The following is a 20,142-nucleotide window of genomic DNA, read 5'->3' as shown; positions in this document are numbered from 1 at the left end:
TTGCAACTGCCAATGCGCTCTGACTGTCGGTGTAGATAGTGTTGGCAGTGTCCTGTCCAACACCCAAATCAGCCATAAGGCGTCTGAGCCATACACACTCAATCATAGCTATGAAGACTGCCCTGTACTCAGTCTCACAACTTGAAGTGGCCACAGTAGGTTGCTTCTTGCTCAACCATGATATAGTGGACACTCGCATGTGAAAACAACCAGCCCAATCTGAGTCCAAAAAAGCATTTAAGTCTGGCGGCAATGATCTCCCCTTGGGATAAAACAAGCCAATATGTAAAGTGCCACTAAGGTAGTGGAAAATACTCTTGACAGCCTGCCAATGCTTAGACCCTGGTCTATGCATAAATCTGTTGACCTGTGAGACTGCAAACTGAATATCCAGCCTCGTGTTGCATACATAAATGACGCATCCAATAGCAGTTTGATAAAGAGTGACATCAGCAGGATCACCAGCATCATGTAGACTCAACTTCAAACCTGTTTTCATGGGAGTGGCAATAGGTTTTCAATCCTCAAGTCTAAACTTACATAGCAATGTCTCTATGTAACTTTTCTGACACAAAGAAATACCACCATCACACTGCTTAAACTGTATACCCAAGTAATGATGCAACAACCCCAAATATTTCATCTTGAAAGTAGCATTCAAATCAGCCATAAATTCAGTAACATGTCTCTCATTTGGTCTAGTGATCAGCAAATCATCTACATAAAGAACCACAATCAGAAGTACACCACCCTCACGCTTTACATCAATGTGTTTTCTCTTGGACTGTTACAAAAGCCTCGTTTGACCAAATGAATGTCATCTTTCTCATACCAAGCACGAGGAAATTGCTTCAGCCCTTACAAAGCCTTCTTACATCTGCACACTTTGTCCTCTTGTCCTTTTATGACAAAACCATGAGGCTGCGGTACATAAACTTCCTCAAATATGTCACTATTCAAGAAAGCAGTAACAATGTCTGATTGATGTACACCCCAACCAAAATGAGCTGCCAATGCATATAGAAAACGCATAGTAGTCATACGACAAGTGGAAGCAAAAGTCTCTTTATAATCTATGTCTTTTTGCTATGCATAACCCTTTGCAACAAGTCGATCCTTATGGCGATCGATCTCACCATCCGGTTTGCGTTTCAACTTGTAAACCCACTTCGTACCAATGGCCTTTTTGCCAAGAGGCAAATAACATAAAGTCCATGTGTCATTTTCTGTAAGTGCATCATATTCTAACTCCATGGCAGTCATCCAATTTTTTGAGTTCTGTGCTTCATCAAAAGATAGAGGCTCCTCAACATCATGTAAGCTAGACACAGCCAAAGCATAACAATCTGATGCATAAGATGCATGGCAAGATCCTGAACGAGTACGACTAGACATATAATCCATTGAATTCATGAGACATATAATCCCCCCCTCGATCGAAACGGAGGGTGTCCATAGTACATTTCGAGACAATTTCAGCCATAGCCAAAAATTGTTTGAAGCACATAAAAACTTCGGACTTTGCTTTAAGCGGAAATACCCATGCATGCTTGGAGTAGTCATCAATGAAAGTCATGAAGTACAGGTAATTGCCCAAGGACGGAGTTTGCATGGGCCCACAAAAATCACTATGCACAAGCTGCAGCTTGCATGTGGCCTAAACTGAACCATCCTTTGGAAACTTAGAACGCTGCACCTTACCCAAAATAGAGCCTTCACAAACATGTTTGACAGGTGCTTCAAGAGGCAGCAAAGAAGCAACCATATCAGATTTCTGCAAACGTAGCAAACTAGCAAAATTAGATGACCAAAAAGTGCATGCCAAAGTTTTGCATCTGAAACAACCCTTGAATCTGCAACAACATTTGCAAAATTTTGTCCACACTTGTCATACGAAGTGATCTTATACAACCCACGGCACAAAAGGCCAGATACAACAATTTTATCATCAAAATTGAGATCATGAACTGTACATCTGTCATCCACAAATTTGACTACAAGTCCAAGTCTAGAAAGTGTGAATACAGACTAGAGATTCTTCTTGATCCCAGGTATATTAAGTGCATCAACAAGTGTGAAGGAACTGTCATTTGTAGTAGTAAGCACAATCTTTCCAACTCCCTGAACCGGATAAGAGGCATTGTTGGCAGAAGTGACTGAATGCCCATGAGGGACAGACTCGAGAGAGGTGAACAATTCATAATGTGAGGTAATGTGCTTTGTAGCACCACTGTCAAAATACCACACATGTGAATCCAGCAACTAACAAGGCTGCATCATGGAAAACAGGATTGTAAGTGCACTCTGCGCTAAAAGCCCATTCTGCATCAACGTCAGCATTATAGTCTCCTTTTACAGAAGACTCGACAATGGCTGCATTTGTAGTGGAACCAGCATTTGCAGTGGAACCACTCTCTTTCTTCTTAGCCTCTTTGGCCTTCAACTTAGGACACAACTTGATCAAGTGATCATTAGCTTTACAATAATGGCAACGCATCTTCTTTTTGCCCTTATCAACAGAATTGCCAGAAAAAGTGCTTCCAATAGAAGCATTGGGAATAGAAGCTTTGCCACTTGCAGCAGAACCATAAGAAGTGGCTGCATTGCTGTTACCACCCTTTCTTTGAGAAGAAATAAAAGCCTGTTCAACTGCACGCTGTCTAGTCCTCTGTTTTCTTTAAAGTGATTCTTGTAACAGCATTGTGCATAATGCATCAAGCTTGACAACTTCTAGAAAAGTCTGGTAAGAATCTGGTAAGGCATCAAGAACAGTCTGCACAAGGGAACTGTCTGAAATGACTTCACCTACAGAAATAAGTTGCTCATTGATATCCTTGACACCAGCAAGAAAAGTGTCCATATCATCTTCCTCATGCATAGTCTTCGACTCCAACTCTTACGCAACAAAGAAATTTTAGCCTCATTGCGGCTTGCATAAAGACCTGCTAGAATATCCCAATCTTGTTTTGCAAATTTTGCTAACGGATGTGAGGAACAATGGTGAGCTTCACATACAACACAATCAATGCATGAGCTTGCGCATCCTTTACATTCCAACGAGCTTGTTCTGTCGTGGGTAAAACAACTCTAATAGCAGTAATCCTTGCAGCAAGACCTGCAACATTCTCAACATCGCCTATATCCTCAGAACCAGGACATACATCAATGCCCTACACAATATGCCAGACGCTCTTTGACACAAGAACATGTTGCATCATATAAGCCCACAGGGTAATTGTCCCCATCCAACCTGTCCTTAGTAGCAAACATCTTGAAGACATATGTGCTGTTGTCAACCATGGTAAATTCTGCACATGATGTGAAAACTGCCCAAAAATAGGAGAAACGGAGTGGGAACAACACGTGCTATATAGCACAAACCGTAGAAGACTATAAGGCACGTGTTATGCAAAAATCGACACTGATAAAAATTGCACAAAATGACAAAATTGCCTGTGCAGACCTATTAGTAGTGGAAACAGGGGCCGAAATGAGCCCCAATTACAAATGAGGCCAAATCGACATGCGAACGCTCGCCAAACCTCACTGTAATCAGAGAATGTGAGTAGGCATGTACTGGAGCAGCTGGCGACTAAGCCCGGGAGGACGTAACCTGCTGTGATACCAATTGTTGAAATTAGGGTTGTAGAGAAACACACACAGCTTGGAGAAGATGAAGGAAGCTCAAGGCACACAAGAGAGAGAGTGTTAGTGTGCAATGGAAAGATAGATAGCCCTAGAGTGATGGGCGTATATACAATGCTCGGGGGGAAAAACCTCCTAAAGAGGGAAAAAATGCCCCGACAGTCCTAGTGTGTTCACACACATCACTACCACATGTATATGGTAACAAGAAGAACTCACTTACATTCTTCATCTTGCTCTCAAAATAGACTGGCTTGAAGCTCCTTCCCTGCTTTTTTAAGAGCATCGACCCAAAATCCACTGACCCCACACTAATAGATGCATTGATTGAAAGTCGGGAGGACTCAATATTGGTGGAGCACACCCTGTTGCATCTCTCCATTTCACTCAAAACCTTGAACTCTTTGACTCATTTTTGGGAGATGATACACATACTGACATAGCATCCAAAAAAACATGACAAGTACCTGAGCTTATGCACAAATGATGCCAAATCCTTTGTGTTGTGCTGGGTGGATCCATAAGCAACAAAGCCTTAAATTTTTCTGGGTCGGCTTCTATTCCATTTTGGGAAACCACATGTCCTAGAAACCACATGTCCTAGAAAATGAACTCTGGCATGAGAAAACTTACACTTCTTTGGGTTGAGTTGCCCACCCTCTTGTTGAATCCTTTCAAAACTCAACCTTAACTTCTCCAAATGTGTGACCCTAGAGTTATAACATCCAATTTCATCCGTGAAAACTCAAGCGAACTTACCCAAGTAGGGACCAAACAGTCTATTCATCCATCCTTGGAAGGTAGCATATGCATTAACCAGCCCAAAAGGCATTCTTTTGTAGGAAAAACAACCCCAAGGAGTAATGAAATTCGTCTTCAATCGATCTTCAATGACTATCAAGATTTTAAAGTAGCCAGAAAATCCATCCATGATTGAGTAGCGCTCATGACTTGCAAACTGATTGAGGATTTCATCCAAGAAGAGTTGTGGATAATGATTCCTTTTTTTGGAAGCATTCAAAGGTTTGAAATCAAGACATATCCTAAATCTTCCGTTCTTGTTGGGAACAATAACTACTGGAGAGTGTATCCCTACAACTACTTTCTGATAAAGGACCAGGATTTATTGCCATTCGAGGTGGAGATTCGTGCCTCAAGTTATTGTTATTGGAAGATGAAGAGAAAACAAATGCTTGGCAGAAAAGACTGTTGGATTTACAATGTTTGCAATTGGACAGAGTTTTAGCTTTGAGCTAGTATGAGGAAGTCTCAACTAAAAGCCATGAATGCATGGAGGACAAGAAAATTGAAAAGGGTGATTTGGGGTTGCTATACAATAGTAAGTAGGACAATACATTTCAAAAGACGTTGCAAATGAAATGGGAAGGTCCTTTTACTATTGTCCAGAAGTTTGATAATGGCACATATCAGTTGACTGATTTGAGTGGTGCATAACATAAATATCGTGTTAATGGTTATAGACTAAAGAAATACTTGGCACATTTGATAACAATTGTGAGAGATGAGATGCTATCAATAGAGGAAGACAATGTGGAGACATATGAGAATGTAAGTGAGGTTTCTGGGAATGAGATGCAACAATTGTTCACCCTAGGAACCTCTGCTTGTCATGAATGATCAAGCAGGCAAGGGGTGGCTGGCAAGCTATGTCATGCATTAATTTTTGGATAAGCATGAAGTCACTAAGTCATGCCAAAAAGCTTGCCCACTAGCCTCATGTATATATGTGTACATAGCCTTGTAAGTTTTTTAAAGTGGCCTTGTAAAAATCCATGTACAAAGGTGTGATTTTTTCAAGCTTTAATGCTGATGTTTTGGGTTGTTTGAGTCTCCAAAGCATGGTTTTCTATAAGTATTTTCATCCATGCTTTACAGCTTGTGAATCCGATTTGTACATCATGAGTTATGAGCATTCGAAACGGGCGGTCTCAACTTAGAGGATGATTGCGGGTGCATGTGACAAGGGAAACTGGACCAACTTGGGGGTCTAATATTAAAAATGCTAAAGTTTTACATTCTGGAGATAGCTGAGGTGATGGGCTTCGAGCCTTGTGTTATGGCGGGTCATTCGGTGACCGAAACAACAAATCGGGGAAAATTGTCCGAGAAGTCCTCTCATGCTTTGGGAGAAGATTGGAATTTTTGGGGAAGTTGGGAAGCTTGGGAAGAGTTGCCATGTGGCATGGGAGTAATCCCACATGAGAAGAGGAAAAGGGAAAGTGGTGGGTATATAGGGCACTTTGGGTGCCCATTATGGTGTATCGAAGGTGAGAGGAGCTCTCTCAAGGCTTGGCTATGAGGGCTCATGTGCTCATGGAAGGAGATGGCGTAATTTTTGAGTTCCCACTCCGTGGATATGTGCCTAGCCACTTTTTTGGTTCGTGGACACTTGCCCCCACCACATTCCTTGGTCAAATGGTCAGTGACAACTCATTTTTCACCCAAAATTGGACCAATTAAAAGGTGCCTAAGGAGAGAACCATGTCGGCTAAGAGGAGAGAGGAAATCCTTGGAATAAGAGATTAAAAAATTCCCCCTTTTTAATAGCTGCAATTCCCTGCAGACTTGCAAAAACTTTTAGAGATCTCATTTTTGAGCAAGAAAAACGACACCTCCATGTTAGAGCGGCCATAACTTCTTCGTTTCTTCTCTATTTTTTGCCTATGGATACTCTACGAACATCTCCACGAGATGAGCTTCGTCATTATATTGTTATAGGGCACTTTGGGTGCCCATTATGGTGTATCGAAGGTGAGAGGAGCTCTCTCAAGGCTTGGCTATGAGGGCTCATGCGCTCATGGAAGGAGATGGCGTAATTTTTGAGTTCCCACTGCGTGGACAGGTGCCTAGCCACTTTTTTGGTCCGTGGACACTTGCCCCCACCACATTCCTTGGTCAAATGGTCACTGACAACTCATTTTCCACCCAAATTGGACCAATTAAAAGGTGCCTAAGGAGAGAACCATGTCGGCTAAGAGGAGAGAGGAAATCCTTGGAATAAGAGACAACAAAATTTTCCTTCTTATTAATAACTGCAATTCCCTGCAGACTTGCAAAAACTTTCAGAGATCTCATTTTTGAGCAAGAAAAACAACACCTCCATGTTCGAGCGGCCATAACTTCTTCATTTCTTCTCTATTTTTTGCCTATGGATACTCTACGAACATCTCCACGAGATGAGCTTCGTCATTATATTGTTTTTTTCTTCTAATTTTATGTGTGTTTCATGCTTGGAGGGTTTTTCATAAATCTCTACAGGTATCTACCACCACAGGTGTGCAATAATTCTTCGTTCCAACCATGTAGCTCGTGCAAGGCTATAGGGAAATTAATTTTCCTTCTTGTTTGCAAGCTAGCAACATGATTTACACTATTGGTGCAAAACCTATCATGAGTGTCAAACAATAGGGAAAAGGAGGGTAATACCAGAATCACAAGAACCTATTGTTGCCCATAGTGCTTTTGTAAAGTGGGGACTAGATGTCATTGGTCCACTTCCTAAGTCAACCAATGGAAGGAAGTATATTGTGGTATCCATTGACTACCTAACCAAGTGGGTTGAAGCCAAAACTATGAAGGAACTAAATGAATAGGTCGTGGCTCACTTTTTCTTTGACAATATTTGTTGTCATTTTGGGGTACCATGGGTGGTCGTTTCTTATAGGGACCAAGGGTTTAGAAGAAACTAATGCGTGTATTGGTAGAGAAGTTAAGCATCCAACATTGATTTTCCTTGATCTATCATCCCCAATACAATGGTTTGGTAGATAGCACCAATGGGAAGATGATCAAGACGTTAACAAAGTATGTTTACAAGCAGTAGTCAGAGTGGGATATGAATTTGTAAAGCTGTTGGTGGGCATACAAGACGTCCTACAAAGTGGTGACCAACCTTCCTCCATTCGAGTTGGTTTATAGCAAGGAGGTAGTGCTTCCAGAATATGTGCATTTAGGTGCTTTAAAGGGTATGTGACGTGTCAATTCCACCTACCATGAAATATTACAAGATTGGATCGATGGTCTTAAGGCCTTCCAGATGAATAGAGAGGTGGTATCGGATTATTATTTGAAGCGGCAGGATTAATGAGTTGCAAAAGCTAGTCAAAGTCTACCTAACAAGGGTGACTACGGTTGTACATATGGTTGTGGCTATGTCGTGACTGCTTTTTCTTGTTTTTTTAGTGTGACAACTTGCAAAGTTCTATAAATATTCTTTGGTTGAACATGAATGTTCAACAAGAGGGGTGGGAAATGACAGTGCAACAAAAGTTAGTCCAAGCCAATAAGTGTATTATGCAAGGCTATGGATGCCAACAACTGTGGGGCCGAATGCCTCAGCTGGTATGAAAGGCTTGGGCAGGTGAGGTGCAGCTAAAATGCATGCTTAATGCGGTTGTAAAGGCCCAAGAGTGCTCCCAAAAGGTCCACCTAGGATGGCAAGCCAAGGTGTCCAAAGTGCTCAGAATGTGCAATCGGATGTAGTGCTCACGATGATCTTGAATCCTATCTAGACATCTCATCAAACGGGGCAGAATGTGCAAGATAGAGCACTATAAGATTATAAGGTCTTGCATATTCTTGACGGGCAGGGAAAATGGGGATAGGTGGCTCGAGCTGGAATGAGCAATTACGTGTGTAAAGATTAAGTTGTGAATCATGACGATATTTTTGGAGCACCATTTAGCTCTCTAAAGTGCAAGCTATAGGCAGTGAAAGATTTGTTCGGGGCTAGTTGTGTGCCCACGTGATTGTAATTATAAGCGTTCCATCTAGATGTCGTGGGGCCTTGCTGGAGTTGCTGGGGGTAGTTCTCATCATGTGGGCTTATAAGATCAAGGGCTCTTCAATCGGATTCATGATGTCCTCAAGTTATGGCAAGTCAAAGCTCAAAGCACCAGCTCGCAGTGGAGTGCCAAATGCTTTTTGCTAACTTTGATGGCTCCGTTTGCGGGCAGGGTGGGACCAAGGGTGGTACAAGGATTGGAAAACCTACAGTCGGGTTCACTAAATTCTAGCAAGAACTTACGGCTCAATCACCTGACCAGTAATTACCAAATGGTAGCGCAGAGGAGATGGGGGAAAAAAAGGGACTTTTTATCCAATGGTTGGGAGGACTTTGAAGCTAAGGAGGGTTCGTCACCCAATGATGCCACATAGTAGGGGGGAGGCCCACGTGCACAATGGGGGACTGCGGAGGGAGAGTATATAAGGGACAAAGATGCACTCTATAGTGGGCATCACAAAGGGAAAGATCTCCTTGAGCTCCATGACCTCGCGGTAGATGGCAGATGCAATCTATCACTGTTTCAATGATGCGTGTGTCAAAAACCATTGGCTATGGGCAAGTTTTGGGCGGCACTACTAAGGCGGGCAAGGCGATGATGTGGCATTGAGCCCGTGAGGGTGCATTCACATGGGCATACAAAGAATCCCCTTCCCAAAGGGATTTTGGAGGGCAAGCGTGCCAAGGGAGCAACAATAACACCCTTGATTAAAGTGGGGCTCAAAGTGTGCATAAGAGAGAGAAAGGTATTGCCTTCAAAAATTTCCAGATGGGTGCCTAAAATGGGCCAATCGGGTGCAAGTTTCGAAGTGGTGAAAAGAGGTGCTCTATAAAGGAAGAAAAAAAAATTAAAGAAGAAAGGAAGCAAGCTCGAGAGGGTCCTTCCCTTTTGGATGATGGAAGCTCAAGGGAGGAGAGAGCACACAGTGGAGTGAGAGCTAGGAAGTTTGCGGTTGTGTTGGTGATGGGGGCTTTTCACAAGCCAAGCTCCCATACCCCTCTTCTCTCGTCCCCACCCCATGGAAACCTCCTCTTAGGGAGGGAGTGATAAAAGGCATTGGAAAAGTAAGAAAAAAAATAAAGTATGATTATGTAAATATATAAGAAAGGTAAAATAGACCACCTCATGCCTGCGGGGTAGCCCATCCCCACCTTGCCTCCTTTTTCTTCACTGTTGCCCCGCCGTGTGTCCCTTTTCCTCTCCTCCACTCAAAAGGTCAACCCCCTCTCTCTTCCCCTTGTCCTTTCTCCTTTCTCTCTCCCCTCAAGCTACCCCACCTCTCACCAATAATGCATTCTAACTCACCAATAATGCACCCTAACTCACATGCAACTTACCCTATCTTCCAAAATAGTATACCCCACCCCCCCTTTCTCTCTCCTATTATATCCCATGACCCAAATACCCCCCCCCCTCTCTCTAAAGGGCGCCATATCTCTTGTCCTGTAGCTAAATAACCTCCCCCACACTCACACACACTCAGTTTCACTAAAAAAGGTGCCCACAGACCCATCCCCACCCGGTGGTTACCTGATTTTTCTTGTGTTCACACACATCTGCACACAGATTCACCTCTGAACACACTCCTCTCTCTCCCCTCTTGTAATTACTTTATTCTCCATGTCACCTCTCACTTTTTTTCATCAACCCATCTCTCTCTCTTAGTCTCTCTCTCATGAGACTGCTGTTCTGGCACATATACACACAGCCAGACAAGTGGGGCCCACAGTCACATGGCCTATGTAGATAATGATTTCTTCATTTCTAAATTCTAGAATTTCTCCCCCCTCCTCCCCTATATAAAGAGGGGTCACCATCACACTAAACACACACACAACATCACCAAAGAACACACTATGCACTGTGTGTGCCTAGTGCACACACACACACACCCACACCATCACCATCACCGCAATCACCATGCTTGTCTTGAGCATGACCTCTACACCCTTGGCTATGGAAGATGAAGGGGAACTAAATGAAGGATGATGGCCATAATCCTCGTGCGAGTCTTAGCCATCAACTTCCACCTATCCGCCATGTGCTCTACCACTGTCTCCCTTCTCATTCCCCTACCCTATGCTCCCCATTTCATCGCCTAATTCTCTAAATAAAGCTCGAGGTTTTGTGAGTATGTTTTCTTGCAATGTTTTGCCCATGTGAGGTGTGCGGAATCGCCACCTAGTCTTGTGTTTGGAGTGAGCTTGTGTATGTGTGAAGGGTGTGCGGATTCGCCATCCTTTTGTGGTTCCTAAGTACTAAGCCGCTATACCCCCTCCCTCACTCTCTCTCTCTCTCTCTCTCTCTCTCTCTCTCTCTCTCTCTCTCTCTCACTTGATCTCATTCTCTTTCCTCTTCATCATTACTTCCAAGAATCCATCTCTCTTGGATGAAAACTTTGTTATGGTGGTGTGTTGTTTGCGTCCTAGCCGCTGAAGCTAGGTGGTGCCCCCTGTTTGCTTTACCATGACAGGCTCGAGGCGCGCCATTCGGTCCCCAATGTTTTAGAGGCCGTCGGGGTTCGGGGTTCGCTTTGATCCCGTTATTTGGTGCCCCCACTGAGGATCTTTTCATGAAACCCTTCAGTTTACAATACTGAAACCCCTAAACTATTGTGAATGGATGAATGGCTAGCAAGATTTGCTAATTGGACGACAGAAGAAGAAGAGCTCCAAGCACAACTAGACGAACTCCGCATCTCCATTGAAGCTCGAGTGCCAGGCGTAACGGTAATCGATTTGCAGTGGGAGAGTCAACCAACACGCCAAACCCAATGGGTATACATAGGCCAAGTGCCAAGAAGAAGAAAGGGAAGGTCGAAACCATGTCCGCAACCTACAACCAACCCACAACAACAAAATGGAAGGAGCTCTACACAATAGAGAATCAACACTATTCTACTTTGAGAATCGGGTAACTCAAGTCACCGAGGTAATTATCACAGTCAGTTTTCAAGTCGCACCTAATGCTGCAGCACAGATAACGAAATCATTGGCTCACACTCTCACTAGAGAAACTAGGGATCTACTGAGTTTGTTTCAGGAAAGAACACCACCCTCTGCCACAAGCTTGGACAGTGACTAAGCACCTCTAAGCTTCACATGAATCAGTACAACCTACCTCAAGACAGATCACACATATCAACACGTGTACGCTCAATCAAGGTAATACTGGATTTGAAGGCTCACTACCAGCACGTCATTGACACCATGTTGGGTGGGGAGCGATTTTTTGAGGTTCTGGCATCAGATCAACCATTTGTCTTACCTTTGGTACAAGGCAATGTACCGTTTGAAGTTTTAATCTATGTCCTAGTATAAGAGGGTATACACGCCTCCTTGTAAAGAAGAAAAAAACTTTTGCAAGTTAAGCAGTGTGTCTTTCTAGCTCTCTCTCAGTAATCATGGCAAGTGTAGCATTTCCAACATTTAAAGGAAAGAAGGGGGAGGATTTGGTAACAGACTTCCTAGATGACTTTGAAGTAGCATGTGTAGAGAGCAACAAAGATACGGATGAATCCCGGGTTAGAATCTTTAAGCATCTCATGAAGCTAGAAGCTAGATCATGGTACAATGCACTTCCACAAGCAACCAAGGATGACTGGGAACCCTTAAAAACCGCTTTTAAGGGGCGCTTTGGGGGAGGTACCACTTCAGAAAAGTTTTGGGACAAGTTGAGAGACTTGAAGCAGGAGGGTCTTTTAGAATATGCCACCTATGAGTCCAAATTTGTGGATTTGTGGGAACGGTGGGTTGAGTCACTGGCTAGGGGGGAAGCTACACCCGATTTCCTAAAAAAAGATCGGTTCACGCATGGATTATGGCCGCTTCTCAAGGAGAAGGTGAAAGGTAGATTCCCGGCTACGTACGAGTTAGCCGTTGAGATTGCTCGCCTTAAAGACAAGAAGCTGCGAATGAAAGCCAAAGAAACCGAGTCAACAGAATCAGGAACATCGCGTCGACCAGCAACTATGACAACCACCATTCCACCACCACCACCGGCTCTTGGGGTAAGAGATGACCAACAAGATATGTTGGCCCATATTATTGACCAACTGCAGAATTTGTCTGTCCACTTAATACAGCAAGGGAGGAGTCAAGAAAGAGGTCAAGACCCTGGAAGAGCACGACGACAAAACAGGGAGTATCACTGCTACAACTACGGAGAAGATGGTCACGGTATGTACTACTGTCCCAAACCACAACAAAACTATAATAGAGAAAGTAGGAGAAACCAATTGTCACCCCCTAGAGAAAGAACACCCCCACCCCGAGCACCAGCCCCACCAACACAAATTCTACGTCCACCACAATCACCACTTACAATCATCCTACGCCCACCACCAATTGGTACCCGCACACCAAGTATCATTGGTCTTGCAGAAGAGGTCAAAATGAGTGTAACAGAAGAAGGATCAAGTAAGAAGACTATTCAAAGAACTCAAGCAGTGGAACAAGAGGTTAAAGAATCAAAAGATGCTACCCAGGTGGGGGAGGTAAGTCAAGAAAATTGTGTTACAAATGTGAGTACATCTTTAACCTTGAATGAAATAGGCACCAAAGCGATCAATCAATAGCATTGGGCAGGCAGTAAGGATAAGAAGGTGTAAAGTGTTGATTAGGCCTCGCCAGAGTAAGAGGAATGCAAAGGTCATGAAAGATACAAGAGAAGAGGAAAACCAGCCTGCTAGCAAGGCTTTGCAGAAGATGGACAACATATCAAGAAAAGGGGAGGGCTTTGAAAACGGAAGCCTGTGCACCAGCATGGACCGAGGACAGTGTAGCAAGCTAAAGGAATCTTGCATCAAGGCAGTTTCACTTGAGGACCATAACGAAGAGGTAAGTATGAGTGAAGGTTTGGAGTTGGCTATTGCTCCAGAGGCTTGGTATCCGAGAAGGACTTTATTGTGTAGTGTTATAGACTTGGAGATGGGTAATGCCTCTAGTCTACTGAAGGGTGTTATAAACTTGGATATGGGTAATGCCTCTAGTTTATGTGAGGGTGTTCAGAGTAAGTTTGATGATCAATATATTGCCAACCTTTTAAGGATGTTCCAAACTCCTCCACAACACAGCATTGTGTTTGCATGGGATGCATCAGACCTATGGCTATGGCTAGCTGCTCTAACATATAGAGAGAAGATCAGCATGGAGATAAGAGCAAAGGAGCCATGGATAGACAAAAGCCTGATAGAATGCAAGAATGAAGACCTCATTCGCAATTTGGTACAATTTTTTACAAATAGTGCATCTTCTCTTTGGAGAAAGGTAAGTGGATTACGCTTGTATTTAAGCCGCAAGGTAGGTGGCTTGCTATTAGCATCAGTAAAGGAAGCTGACATGTTTGAGCACACCCAAAAGAAGCAGGATATGCTTGTATTTTTTTCTAATGGCAGTAATCAGGACTCTGAAGACAACTTGAGCTCACCAAACCAACAAGGCGGCCATATATGGTGGATTCTTGGTACACTCTTGGGAATCATAATTTTCAGTTCTGTCTTTGCAGGAGCCAAGATGCTCATTTCCCCTCTCGCTACTGGTGGTTACAAATTTGATCCAATTTGGCATGCAAATTTTATTGTTCGGACACTGCAAACAATGATCCTATTTTTCACTTGGGATCCAGGAGGACATTAACACAAAGTTCTGGAAGCCATGGGCTTCCCATTTAATCAACGGACACTATTCCAAGGAACAAGTTATCACTCGGACCTGTTACAGATTCATGAATATCCCAGAAATCTCACCAATGGCCAAATGGAATGGATAGTTCAGAAGGCAACTCGATATCGGATCCTACAGCTAAGCGGAAGAAGAAACAGATGAGCTAGAGGCATGAATGCCTCTAGCCAAAAGGGAAGGGCTAATGATGGGGGCTTTTCACAAGACAAGCTCCCATACCCCTCTTCTCTCGTCCCCACCCCATGGAAACCTCCTCTTAGGGAGGGAGTGATAAAAGGCATTGGAAAAGTAAGAAAAAAAATAAAGTATGATTATGTAAATATATAAGAAAGGTAAAATAGGCCACCTCATGCCTGCGGGGTAGCCCATCCCCACCTTGCCTCCTTTTTCTTCATTGTTGCCCCGCCGTGTGTCCCTTTTCCTCTCCTCCACTCAAAAGGTCAACCCCCTCTCTCTTCCCCTTGTCCTTTCTCCTTTCTCTCTCCCCTCAAGCTACCCCACCTCTCACCAATAATGCATTCTAACTCACCAATAATGCACCCTAACTCACATGCAACTTACCCTATCTTCCAAAATAGTATACCCCACCCCCCCTTTCTCTCTCCTATCATATTCCATGACCCAAATACCCCCCCCCTCTCTCTAAAGGGCGCCATGTCTCTTGTATTGTAGCTAAATAACCTCCCCCACACTCACACACACTCAGTTTCACTAAAAAAGGTGCCCACAGACCCATCCCCACCCGGTGGTTACCTGATTTTTCTTGTGTTCACACACATCTGCACATAGATTCACCTCTGAACACACTCCTCTCTCTCCCCTCTTGTAATTACTTTATTCTCCATGTCACCTCTCACTTTTTTTCATCAACCCATCTCTCTCTCTTAGTCTCTCTCTCATGAGACTGCTGTTCTGGCACATATACACACAGCCAGACAAGTGGGGCCCACAGTCACATGGCCTATGTAGATAATGATTTCTTCATTTCTAAATTCTAGAATTTCTCCCCCCTCCTCCCCTATATAAAGAGGGGTCACCATCACACTAAACACACACACAACATCACCAAAGAACACACTATGCACTGTGTGTGCCTAGTGCACACACACACACACACCCACACCATCACCATCACCGCAATCACCATGCTTTTCTTGAGCATGACCTCTACACCCTTGGCTATGGAAGATGAAGGGGAACTATATGAAGGATGATGGCCATAATCCTCGTGCGAGTCTTCGCCATCAACTCCCACCTATCCTCCATGTGTTCTACCACTCTCTCCCTTCTCATTCCCCTACCCTATGCTCCCCATTTCATCGCCTAATTCTCTAAATAAAGCTCGAGGTTTTGTGAGTATGTTTTCTTGCAATGTTTTGCCCATGTGAGGTGTGCGGAATCGCCACCTAGTCTTGTGTTTGGAGTGAGCTTGTGTATGTGTGAAGGGTGTGCGGATTCGCCATCCTTTTGTGGTGCCTAAGTACTAAGCCGCTATACCCCCTCCCTCACTCTCTCTCTCTCTCTCTCTCTCTCTCTCTCTCTCTCTCTCTCTCTCTCTCTCTCTCTCTCACTTGATCTCATTCCCTTTCCTCTTCATCATTACTCCCAAGCATCCATCTCTCTTGGATGAAAACTTTGTTATGGTGGTGTGTTGTTTGCGTCCTAGCCGCTGAAGCTAGGTGGTGCCCCCTGTTTGCTTTACCATGACAGGCTCGAGGCTCGAGGCGCGCCATTCGGTCCCTGGTGTTTTAGAGGCCGTCGGGGTTCGGGGTTCGCTTTGCTCCCGTCATTGGCATGGACCGCCTTGGAAACGTGTGTTGACAAATAACGAAACATGATTTCCTGCATGTTGTCATTGACTCCCCCTTACGCCCTTCTCTTTTATTATGCTCTTGTACAATCAGCCATGTTGCAAGCATGCGTACACCTCAAGCCGACAGTGTGTGATTTTGCAAAGAGAGAGATAAAGAGACGGGTGTTGTCTATGTTGGAGGGCATAGATTGAGTACTACAGGGTGAGTGTGCTCAATTGCGGAATTGTCAAGGGTGGGTGTGACTGAGTTATGTGCAGATGGAGCTCTGTTAATAATCATTTTACTTTTTAAAGGTGTGCTTGAGAGGATAGGGTGTTGTGAGTGCACTCATCTATAGAGAGGTCTTTGTTTGTGGGCTTGGCGTGTCCCCATTCCCCCTCTCCAACGGCTTGAAATTGAATGCCAGATATCTCAATCTTTTGCATTTTTAAAAAATAAGACCTTTCATTGATGTCTTGCATTGAATGTCTTTTCTCCACCCCTTTTAAGTTGCCTTTGTTTATGCTCTTGTCTTTTCTCCACCCCTTTTAAGTTTCCTTTGTTTGCATTCTCACCTACTTTGGCCTCTCCTTATTCTGCTAGTCATTTTGATGCTACCATTGTCCCCTCATATAAATTTTGCCAGTAAGAGAGAGGTATATCATTTTTGTATAGAGATACCAGGAGAATATGAATCCCTCAGCAAGAAAAACAGTCAACACACTATTTTTGAAGCTTCAAAAGAGAAGATTAGGACAGAGGTCAAGAAAAGTGTGGAAGTTTGGATTGATGGTAGAATGTATCCTAAGCATCCCATCACAAACTCAAGTCTACCTTTCAAGGACATTATCTCACTGGTGAATATGAGGGAGATGGACATAACAATCTATACATGTATACCAAGCACTTGGTTGCATGGAATGATATTTTGTAGGTTGAGAAAGACATTGCATACAAAGAAAATCTATGCTTGAACAAAATTGTAGAGCACTTTGCTCAACAATTGAAAGGCAACAACAACATCATCACAAAGCTTATGCAAAATCTTAGACAAAAAGAAACTGTGTTGGGTCCATGACAAAGAGAAAGAAGACTACAGGGCATCGAGCAGCTAAAGGTTGGCTCTAGGGGAATTAAGAGAAGAGTCACGGTCATCAACTAAGTTCATCTAATTCCATATGCTCTTTGTCTTGTATCTTACTCTTGACTCGCTTGCCTATATTGTTGCTTCACCCTGAGCAGGATGTCGAGCGCAACATGCCCACTTTGTCTGCTCCATATAGTCTCATATTGTATCATAAAAATTTTGATGGGCTATTGGATGACAAGCACTATGTCAAGATCATTGCCAAATAGCTTGATAATACTTTGAAAGAGAATCAAATTTGTGCACGAGATGTTCAATCTATTTTGGATGAAGCTGGTATTTCAAATAAAGGATATTCTGCAATTTTTAGTTATGTAATGTTATGTGCATCTCTCTCACACTATAAGAGGACTCATCTTACTTTATACTTTTCTGGTCCATGCAAAACAAGGTAATAAGTTTCACCTAAAGCACACACTTTTGCCAAACCCTTTTTCCATTCAAAAGACAAGATAGCAGGTCAACGAGGAGGTGTTGCAAACGTTGGCCCAGCCCTTTCCACATTCAATTAACATATAGATCGCCATCTGGGGAGGAAGTGGTTTATGACAAGTACAAAAATATTTTTAATGGTTTGACCTCTCTACTACATACATTGTACAGCTGTTTGAAGCTACTTCCAAGAATGCAAGGTTGTTCTTAAGTTTGGGATTAAACTAAGTGATTATGAGCTTGTGAAGGAGACTAAGGTTGAGCACGTCATAATAACACTAATGAGCAGATCACTCGATGGAAGCATTGCAGTTGACAATCCTAGAAGCTGTAGCATGAAATCTGAAATTAATATGTTCCTTCTTGACACATTTAAGGTACTCTGACAAAATGATTGGATTGGATAGTTCACTTTTGCATGTGCAATTGAACTCAATAAATATCTCTATTGCAGGTCCATGCGGAGAAATTTATATACTAAATTGGGTTTTTCATCAAACAAGAATCCCTAAAGTATTAAGTGAGCAGAGAAATTGAAAGATACTTGATGTTTACGGCATAAGATCCTACAGAGTGGAGTGGCATATGGCTAGGGATATGAAGACCTTGAAGTGTATGTACATCATCTCCAAATGAGAAATAAGAAAAAGCCCTTGCATATATTTCATGGGATGTGTCCATAGCCTAGAAAAATGGTATCAGAGGAGAGCACCAGACATGCATCACATTTGGCATAAGCATTGACCAAGGCATTTCCTAGCAGCACATTTGACACACAAAGCTCACCAAGAATTCAATGTAGTTTTGTAAAGGCACCTCATTTGGTGTATACATCGACCAAAGCCTCGCCAGCCAAAACATTTTAACTGAATTCCCATGCACATATTCATCTTGTTTGACAACCAATGCTCTTCAATAGTCAACCATTTTAACCGAAGGCTCATCAAAAACTTTATTCGTATGTGTAAGAGCACAACATTCAATTACATATCAACCATGGTAGTGCCGAGCACAAGCCCATTAGTATACCTTGCTATCAATGCACTGCATGAGATGACATTTTCAACAAGATTCACCTTGATCACTTACTGATCTATTAAGTGCACCATATTCCAAAACCTGGTTGAAGCCCAAAACTCCCATATAGCACACGAATGGAGGCAACCAAACTGGTACAAAACTAGCTCTGGGTGAAACTTAAACAAACAATATCCTGGCAACCAGAACTCTAATTGCCAGTTTGAAGAGACCAAAGAAATCCACAAGATCATAACTTCAAACCCATGCACTTTAGCCCTAACTCTTCATCTACAATTGTCCAATCTAGCATGCAACTGCAATCCACTCAACTTCAAATTGTCATAACTTTCTTATTGTAGATCCAATTGACGATCTGTCAAGATAAGCCCATAGAGAACTTTGAGTACTATAGTTATTAGGTCATAAACTTTCAATTCCAATAGATTCAATAGTATCCACTTTTTAGCACCAACAGTATAGTTGTGGCCCATTAAAGCCGCATCTAGCATACATTTAGCATTAAGCTAGCTTGTTACCAAGCCTTGATCATTTGTTCAATAATCATACATACCTCAAATAGATTTTATTTTCATCCCTTTGATTTTTTTCTCATCATGGAAGTGGAGCGGCACGACATCCACGCACTCTGAACCTGCACACCCTTCGGCCTATGCCAGCTAGTCTTCAATCTTCAAGCAAAAACTATAAACGTATAAGCACAATCCCACTGTGATCATGCTTTCAATTTTTTTCCCAACATGTGGCCTTATTAGAATATACCCTCTTCTAAGATCATAGGGAGAACACAATAATTTCCGATTAGTAGAGAATAAGCGTGAGTTAATCCATAAACCATTGATAGTTGTTTTCCGGTCCAGCTATTGTGAGAAAAAAAATGTAAAAATATCAAACATAGCCAGAATAAATAGAATATGTATCTATGTACATAATTCTAATAAGATATCTATGTATAGGTGAAATGTTGGGATCAATATCCCTCATCAATCTTTCTCATGGAAACCCCACCTTTTGCTTTATACTATCTTTCGGTGTGCATTACTAATAGTTGTGATTTTGCATATGTATAATATAGTTGATGGTTTTTTAATAAATAAATAAAAATATGTTCCCCTATACCTTTTTATTTTAGCTTACCCATATAGCTTTCTATGCTACTTCTTGTATATATCCATAGAATAAAAAAATAAGGTTGGTAATAGCTGCACATGGGACAATAGCTTTGGGTGGACATTTTCTCAATAGGACATGTACATTTCTAGGAAGTTAAGGAGACTTTAATGCAAAATAAATGAGGTGTTGGCTCCACATTTGATTTCAAAGGAGGAGTTATAAATTTCAACAACCTACAGACCTATACAAGAGGATAGACATAGGTTTTTTACAAAGTCATGGTGGCCATGTGCACAAAGGTACACATAAAAAAATGTACATGTAAGATATTTTCAAGAGCTTGGTGACATGAGTGCACCTTCTACACTTTTCTACAAACCCTTACCTCGAATTCCACTCTCTCTCCTCATTTTTAAGCCATGTTTTTCTCTATCTCACTTCTTACACATCAGAAAAGGACCCACACCATGACCTCGAGGGCTTATTCA

Source organism: Adiantum capillus-veneris, chromosome 6 (assembly GCF_014529385.1).
Source record: "Adiantum capillus-veneris isolate H3 chromosome 6, ASM1452938v2, whole genome shotgun sequence".
NCBI lineage: Eukaryota > Viridiplantae > Streptophyta > Polypodiopsida > Polypodiales > Pteridaceae > Adiantum > Adiantum capillus-veneris.
The sequence above is the reverse complement of the archived record's forward strand: the minus strand, read 5'-3'. Positions refer to the sequence as shown.